We start from the raw sequence: 8,384 nt of genomic DNA on the forward strand, positions 1-8,384 counted from the left end.
TATTCATTTCATTAATGCACAGTCATAGTTGGTTTTATTTAATTCATGTCGTGGATTGAATTAGTTATCAAGTAAAGAATCATTTTTGGTTAATTGCAGAATAAAGCATGATTGATTAAATGCTTTCCTTTTACCCAATAGTTTAAAGTACAACTGAAAGAGCTCAGTTAATACTACGATGCTCTTGGTTGATTGTCATTTGAATTTGGTTGATTAAGATTGAATTGTGGTATTGTTGAGATAGAGTCATGATGCTTAGATGAGCTATTTCCTTTAGAGTTACAAGCTTGAGATTTATGATTGCATCCATTTACTCTTGTATTGAATTTCATAGCTTAGTTTAAAGCATTGCTTTCTGGATTTATAGCTTGCACATATTGTGTACACTCTTGAAATAAAAAGACTTACCCAGGTTGATAATTAATGTGAGGCAATTAGGAGTTTTAAAAGACACCTTTTAGCACCCACCATTTTTGCGCCGTTGCCGAGGAGAGTGTTACCATTTTACAAAGAGTGATGTCTGTTTGCTGAGAGAGAATTGGGTATTTAAAAAAGGAGGTAAGAACCTGCGTACCAAGTGAGTAAAATGCTCGTTCATCTGCCCACTTTCTAGCAAAATTGCGTAGGAATTTAAGATAGAAATGAATGTTTGTATTTTTGTATGAATGACAAAGAAGAAAAGACCAGAAAAAGATATAATTCCTCCCCCAAACCTAAAAAATCCAAGGGACTGGTGACCCTTGGATGATCAACCTTCATTGACGAAATCATAAGAAAAGTTGAGTCTTAGTCATCAGTAGGACCCCGAAATATTGCTACTAGACACCCTACTATTTCCCTTTGGGCCATAGGATCACCATTTGTAGCTAACACTGAGATTCACAGTAAGACTGAAGGGTCTGAACAGAGTTTTCAAGATATTGAAAATTCATAAACATGCCCTTCACAAGAAGGGAATTCTTGCAATCTCTGTGAAGGAGAAGGAGAAACAGATAATCCTAAAATTAAATCATCATAACCTAAATCTCCTAAAGTAGTGATTGAACAGAGGACACCCAATTTTCTAGATCAAGGTAGCGTTGTTAAAATCATTCCAGCCTCTTCTGGACATCCTAGGAACAACTCTCCAGCTCCAGAGATCCCTGAAGAATATTGCCATATTTTTTATGAAATGACCAATAATCAGCGATAGCCCCTGATATCTACATTACAATACCCTACTGTAGACACAGTTGTCAATGCCCCCATGAAAGCTATTCCATTACATAATATTCCTACCTTTCATGGGCTAACTTTAGAATACCCTTATGCATTCCTTTTTGAATTATGTAGGGGTTATGATTACACCACTGACCCCCATAAGCTAAAACTATTCCCCTCTACTCTGAAGGGAGAAGCCCTGCATTGGTTTATGGGACTTGGTGGAGGTACCATCAATGATTAGGAATAGATGAAAACATCCTTCCTTAAAAAATACCAAGATTATTTCCGAACTAGAGAACTAAAAGATGAAATCTTTCAAATGTTAGCTAAGCCTAACGAGACTCTGGAAGAATATGTGGAGCGTTTCTAATATAATCTGCAAAGATCTCCTTATGCAAATCTGCCTGATAATGTTCTAAAAACCACAATGATTAAAGGTATGAAAGACCAATGGGTAGAAACATTGAATATAATGGGTAAGGGTGATATTTATCAAGAGGATTATGACAATATTATAGACTTGTGAATCGGGTGCTCCAGGGGCAGTACAAGGTTGAAACCAGCCGGACACAATGTGATCACCAAAGACAGAAAAGCCTCAGGAGGAAGCATTACAAGAGTCGAAATCGGAAATCTATTGGAGGATTTCAAGACTGATATTCTAGGAACCTTGACAACACAATTGGATATCATGCAAGCTAAACGAAAGCAGGCCAAAGCAGAACAAAACTTGGCTATTTTCTGTCCCTGTTGCAGAAAAAAACACAGTCATAAAGAATGCCCACTAGATACAATACAGGCATGTGCCATATGTACCAAGGAGCATGCCACGAAAAGTTTCCCATCGCTCCCAGGATTAAAATCAGTCTTCAAGGAAGCGGAAGAAGAAGTGGAACCAGTATATCTGCTAAACTAGCATTGTCAATGGCAAGCATGCCAAACATGTATTCCTAATGATCCATCTTTGTTCTTTCCTCCCTCGCAATATAATTCTCAGCAATATTCAGGGGCAGCATGGCAGAACCAGCCACCTTTTTCTACTTGGCCACCTCAAACATTTTCTATGCCACCATGGCCCAACCAGTCAAATCCAAACAATAATTGGTCAAATCCCTCTTACCCTCCACCATTCTGGCAAAACAATCCCTATCCATCCCAATGGTACCCTTCCACCTCACAAAATCAGAATTAGCAATCAAACTGGCAAAGATCCTCGAACCAGCCTATGGGGACAATTCCTTTGTCTCAACCTGCTTTACTAGCACCTTATACGTTGCAACAGAATCCTCAATCTAATATATGACCACAACTCCCAGCCAAACCCAACCTAAATCCCAACAATAGACTAATCCAGCCAATGCAAATCATTGAAAGTCTGGACCCTGAAGCAAAGTTGAGAGAGTGTAATGAACTCAAGTTAATATCTGGATGCATAATCACTCCAGACAAGGATAAAAACCTGCAACCTGAAGAACCACACCAAAATAATCCTTTGACTATAAACGATCGACAAGGGGAAGATACAGTCAAACAGAAAACTCTCGAACAAATCATAACTACTTCCCCACCATTCCCAGAAAGACTAATGATACCACACCTAATTGAACATCCCGAATCTGGGTGAACTCAAGAATATTTGTATAAAAATACCCCTCCTCCAGGCTATTCCATACATTCCAATATATGCCAAAACTATTAAAGAATTGTGTATAAAGAAGTCTGTGAGGCAAACAAAAATAACCCCAACTATCCATGTTGTCAAGACTTTGTCTGATTTATTACTAGGCAAAGAGACACTTGTAAAATATGAAGACCCAAGAAACCCCATTGTCATAGTACAGATAAATGGCCGCTCTTTTCCCAATGCTTTAGTTGATTTAGGGGCAACCATTAACATTCTCACAACAACAACTTGCGAAATACTTGGCATCACAGCCTTGGAACCAACAACTACCTTGCTGGAACTTGCTGACCGCTCAGTCATTAGGCTAGAAGGAACATTATTGGATGTGATGGTTTCTGTAGGTACTTGGGAATACCCGACAAATTTTTTGATTATTAACCCTAGGAACCAGTTAGATGGACATTCTTTAATTTTAGGAAGGCCTAGGTTAGCAACCGCTGATGCTTATATCAGTTGTCGAACAGGCAGTATGACCATAACCAGAGGGAATGATGTGAATAATCTAGCCTTATACCCTCCTACTCAACCAAGCTAACCATTGGAAAAACTAGGAAACAACCTATAACATATTTAATAGAAAATATTTGGTCACCATTGACTGTGGCAGATGCCCTTGAATTTAAAACCAAACAGAAGATGATGTCATTAATACCTTTATCAATCATCCTGCTACAGTATCTAGTTTGAAATGTCACATGATTAAAGCAATCCTTGACAATGAAATTGAAGAAGATTCCCTGAGAGATATCAATGACCAACCAATACCAACAACCACTGTCTATAATAGCAAACCTATTGAAATTGAGCCAAGGAAGATCTTGAATATTAACAGTAATCTGAGTGATGACCAACAACAGAAACTTATTCAAGTCCTTAGGAAATATAAAGGATCTTTTGCTTGGGATTACCCAGACATGAAAGGGATTGACCCTCAGCTATGTATGCACCACATTTACACTGAAAAAGATGCAAGACCCATTTGACAACCTCAGCGTAGATTAAATCCTCACCTAAAAGATATTGTTAAAGAAGAACTTCAAAAACTATTAGATGTGAATTTTATCTATCCTATATCTGACAGTAAATGGGTTTCTCCATTAGTAGTGGTCCCTAAAAAGAATGGGAAGTGGCGGATATGCGTTGACTACAGAGAACTCAACAAAGCAACGCAAAAAGACCATTTTCCCCTTCCATTCATCGACCAGGTCCTAGACACGCTGGCAGGGAAGAAATTCTTCTCTTTCCTGGATGGCTTCAGTGGCTACAACCAAATTCAGATTGCCCCTGAAGACCAGGATAAAACTACTTTTACCTGCCCATGGGGAACATTTTCTTACATGGTATTACCTTTTGGATTGTGCAACGCACCTGCCACATTCCAAAGATCCATACTTAGTATTTTTGCAGACTTGATAAATGAAGGATTGGAGGTATACATGGATGATTTCACACCCTATGGAGATGACTTTGAACAGGCATTACAAACATTGGAGAAAGTCCTGGAATGGTGTATCGCAACTAGGCTATGCTTAAGCCATGAGAAGTTCCATATGATGATGACAAAGGGCCTGATCCTAGGTCATTTCATTTCAGCAACTGGAATTCAGGTAGATCCAGCAAAAATACAGGTAATCCTCTTATTAGCTACTCCCTGCACTCAAACAGAGGTACATAGTTTTCTGGGATTTGTAGGATATTATCGTAGATTTATAAAGAAATTCTCACAGATTGTTGCACCATTATATGCCTTAACAGGAAATGTTGATTTTATATGGACTGACAAATGTGACATTTCCTTTACAAAGTTGAAACGGCTACTGTCAACAGCACCAGTATTACAAGGGCCGAATTGGGATATACCATTCCAGATTTCATCAGACGCGTCAGATTCAATTGTTGGAGCAGTTCTTGGCCAAGAAGACGACAAGAAACCCTACGCTATATATTACATTAGCAAAAATTTAACTCCTGCTGAGTTGAACTATACTGTAACAGAGAAAGAGTTTTGAGCTGTTATTTATGCTATTAAAAAATTAACACACTATATAACTAGATACCCTATAGTTTTGTATACTGATCACTCTGCTATCAAATATTTAGCTAATAAACCCATCATGAATGGAAGAGTGACACATTGGTTACTAATTTTGTAGTAATTTGACATAACTATAAAGGATCAACCGAGAGGAAAAACCTTGTGGCAGATTTCCTTTCCTGAGTACCAAGAATAGACGATGCAATGGTGGTAGAAGACCAGTTCCCGGATGAACACCTGTTTGTTGTGGCCATAAAAACACCATGGTACGCAGATGTGGTGAATTATTTAGCAGTAGGAAAACTTCCCAAACATCTGACACCCAGAGAAAGGAAATTAATAGTGCAGCGCAACACTCGGTTCTCCTAGATCGGAGGATACCTTTTTCACACAGGGGCTGATATGCACATCCACAGGTGTATCAGGGAAGACGAAATTTATGATATCTTAAAAGCCTACCACAATGGACCTTGCGGTGGACATTTTGCAGACCACAGAACTAGACATAAAATTTTGCAAATGGGCTACTACTGGCCCACGATTTTTAAGGATGCTAAGAAATTTGTCCAGGCATGCGATAGTTGCCAAAGGAGGGGCTGCCTTGGCCAATCTGATGAGATGCCCCTGCATCCACAGCTGGTGATAGAACCCTTTGAGCGATGGGCGTTAGATTTCGTTGGGCCGATCAACCCACCATCCAATCAGAAATCATATATATTGGTTGCAACAGAATACGTGACTAAATGGGTGGAGGCAATAGCATTACCAAGAGTGACAGAGGAAATAGTGATTAATTTTCTTTTCGAAATTTTTGTGCGATATGGCTTACCTAGAGAAGTAATTACTGATGGGGGGCCACAATTTGTAGGCCACAAGATTGCTGCTACACTGAAGAATCATCACATTATTCATAGAATTACCTCTCCGTATCACCCGCAGGCGAACGGGCAGGTGGAGAGTACCAACAAAGTAATTGAAGCTATTCTAATGAAGATAGTCTCATCGCACAAACAGGACTGGGTGACTCGACTACCAGAGGCCTTGTGGGCATATCGCACGACTTGGAGGAACACAACTGGATACTCTCCATATCAGCTGGTATTTGGTAAGGAACCCATTTTCCCCATAGAATTTGAGATACAGACACTAAGGATAGCCCAGGAAGTGGGACTGGATTTAACTGAAGCCCAGATTAACAAACTACAACAAATAAATGAATTAGATGAAATTCGGCTATTAGCTCTACAGCATACTACACTCATTCAACAACAAAGAGCCAAGTGGTATGATTCCTTGATTAAGAAGAATACATTTCATAAGGTCGACTGGGCTCTTCTTTATGATTCCAGGTTTCAAGACTTCCCTGGTAAACTGCAGACCAGATGGTTAGGCCCCTATGAAATAAAGGAAGTACATGACAATGGCACGCTTACATTGGCCACCATTGATGGGTCTAGTTTTTATTTCAAAGTAAATGGGAATTGGGTACGCCTCTACCGAAAATGACTCACAAGAGAATCCTTTTACCAACAGATACGCGAAGACTCCACCATGCAAATCTTAGCTGCAGAAGGAAATCCTTCAGCAGCTTCATTATTGTAAAAAGTTATTCCTTTTTGTAAAAACTGTAAATATGATTGTTGATTGTAAAAATCTATTCCTTTGCATTTTTTTATTTTTGTTGTTCTCACTTCAAAACAGCATGTTTGATTTCAGTTGTTCCCACTTCGAAACAACATGTTTGATTTTTGTTGTTCCCACTCTGGAACAGCACATTTGATTTTTGGTTCTCCCTCTGCAGAACATCACATTTGATTTTTGTTGTTCCCACTTCAAAACAGCATGTTTGATTTTTGTTGTTCCCACTTCAGAACAACACATTTGATTTATGTTGTTCCCACTTCAGAACAGCACATTTGATTTCTATTGTTCCCACTTTGGAACAGCACATTTGATTTCTGTTGTTCCCACTTCGGAACAGCACATTTGATTTTTGTTGGTCCCACTTCGGAACAACACATTTGATTTTTGTTGTTCCCACTTCGGAACAACACATTTGATTTCTGTTGTTCCCACTTCGGAACAGCACATTTGATTTTTGTTGTTCCCACTTCAGAACGGCACATTTGATTTTTGTTGTTCCCACTTCGGAATAGCACATTTGATTTCTGTTGTTCACACTTCGGAACAACACTTTTGATTTTTGTTGTTCCCACTTCGAAACATCACATTTGATTTTTGTTGTTCCCTCTTCATAACAACATGTTTGATTTCTGTTGTTCCCACTTCGGAACAGCACGTTTGATTTTTGTTGTTCCCTCTTCAGAACAACAAGTTTGATTTCTGTTGTTCCCACTTCGGAATAGCACATTTGATTTCTGTTGTTCCCACTTCGGAACATCACATTTGTTTTATGTTCTTCCCACTTCGGAACAACGCATTTGATTTTTGTTGTTCCCACTTCGGAACAGCACATTTGATTTTTTTTGTTCCCACTTCGGAATAGCACATTTGATTTTTGTTGTTCCCACTTCAGAATAGCACTTTTGTTTTTGTTGTTCCCACTTTGGAACAACACTTTTGTTTTTGTTGTTCCCACTTCGGAACAGCACTTTTGTTTTTGTTGTTCCCACTTCGGAACAACACTTTTGTTTTTGTTGTTCCCACTTCGGAACATCACTTTTTGTTTTTGTTGTTCCCACTTCGGAACAACACTTTTTGTTGTTTATTGTTCAAATACTACCCTTTTTTTAGAATTTGTTGTTGTTCCTTCTATGGACCGGCATTTTTGCTTCTTAAATCCATGTTTTTTTTCCTTGCATTTTTTGTAATGTTGTACAACACTCCAAGACTATTCCTAGCTAATCTCAGCCCCATTTTTCTGATTCCCTTTCATGGCATGAAGTACAATACTTTTATAAGGACGAGAATTATGGATTCTATTAAAGCAGGTGAATATCCTTAATGTTATGATCTTTAACAAGACAACTTCTTGATGATAGATTTCTTAAAAAGAATGGGGAAGGACACAATTATTTATATATTACTTTATTGTATTGATTTCTGTTGTATATAATATCGATTGATCATCTTTACCATGCTGGTTCCACCCCTCCTGGTTATAATCCTCTCTGTCTATTATAAGTGAGATTATGGGTATATTTTTTTCTATTGATATGTTCAACTTCTTCCACCATCCATTCTCTTAAGGAGTACTAAGCCTCCCTCTGTTTATTATAAAAATGTGTAAAAACAACAAATTTTGCCTACAGATAGAGGATAGGGGGTCTCATTAAGAGCCAGCCTACCATGTTCATAAGGATGTAGTAATGTGACATTCCCACTATGGCCACCACACTAGGGTTATGATCCAAAGGATGGCTAAAATATCCTTGGAACAGGAGGTCTCATCACAAGCCGACCTGATCACTTTTTGCTACTTCCCAGTGAATGGTAGTGTGG

The sequence above is a fragment of the Pinus tabuliformis genome, chromosome Q (genome assembly GCF_031772625.1).
Source record: "Pinus tabuliformis cultivar Carrire ecotype Pingquan chromosome Q, CPIR1, whole genome shotgun sequence".
NCBI classification, from domain to species: Eukaryota; Viridiplantae; Streptophyta; class Pinopsida; order Pinales; family Pinaceae; genus Pinus; species Pinus tabuliformis.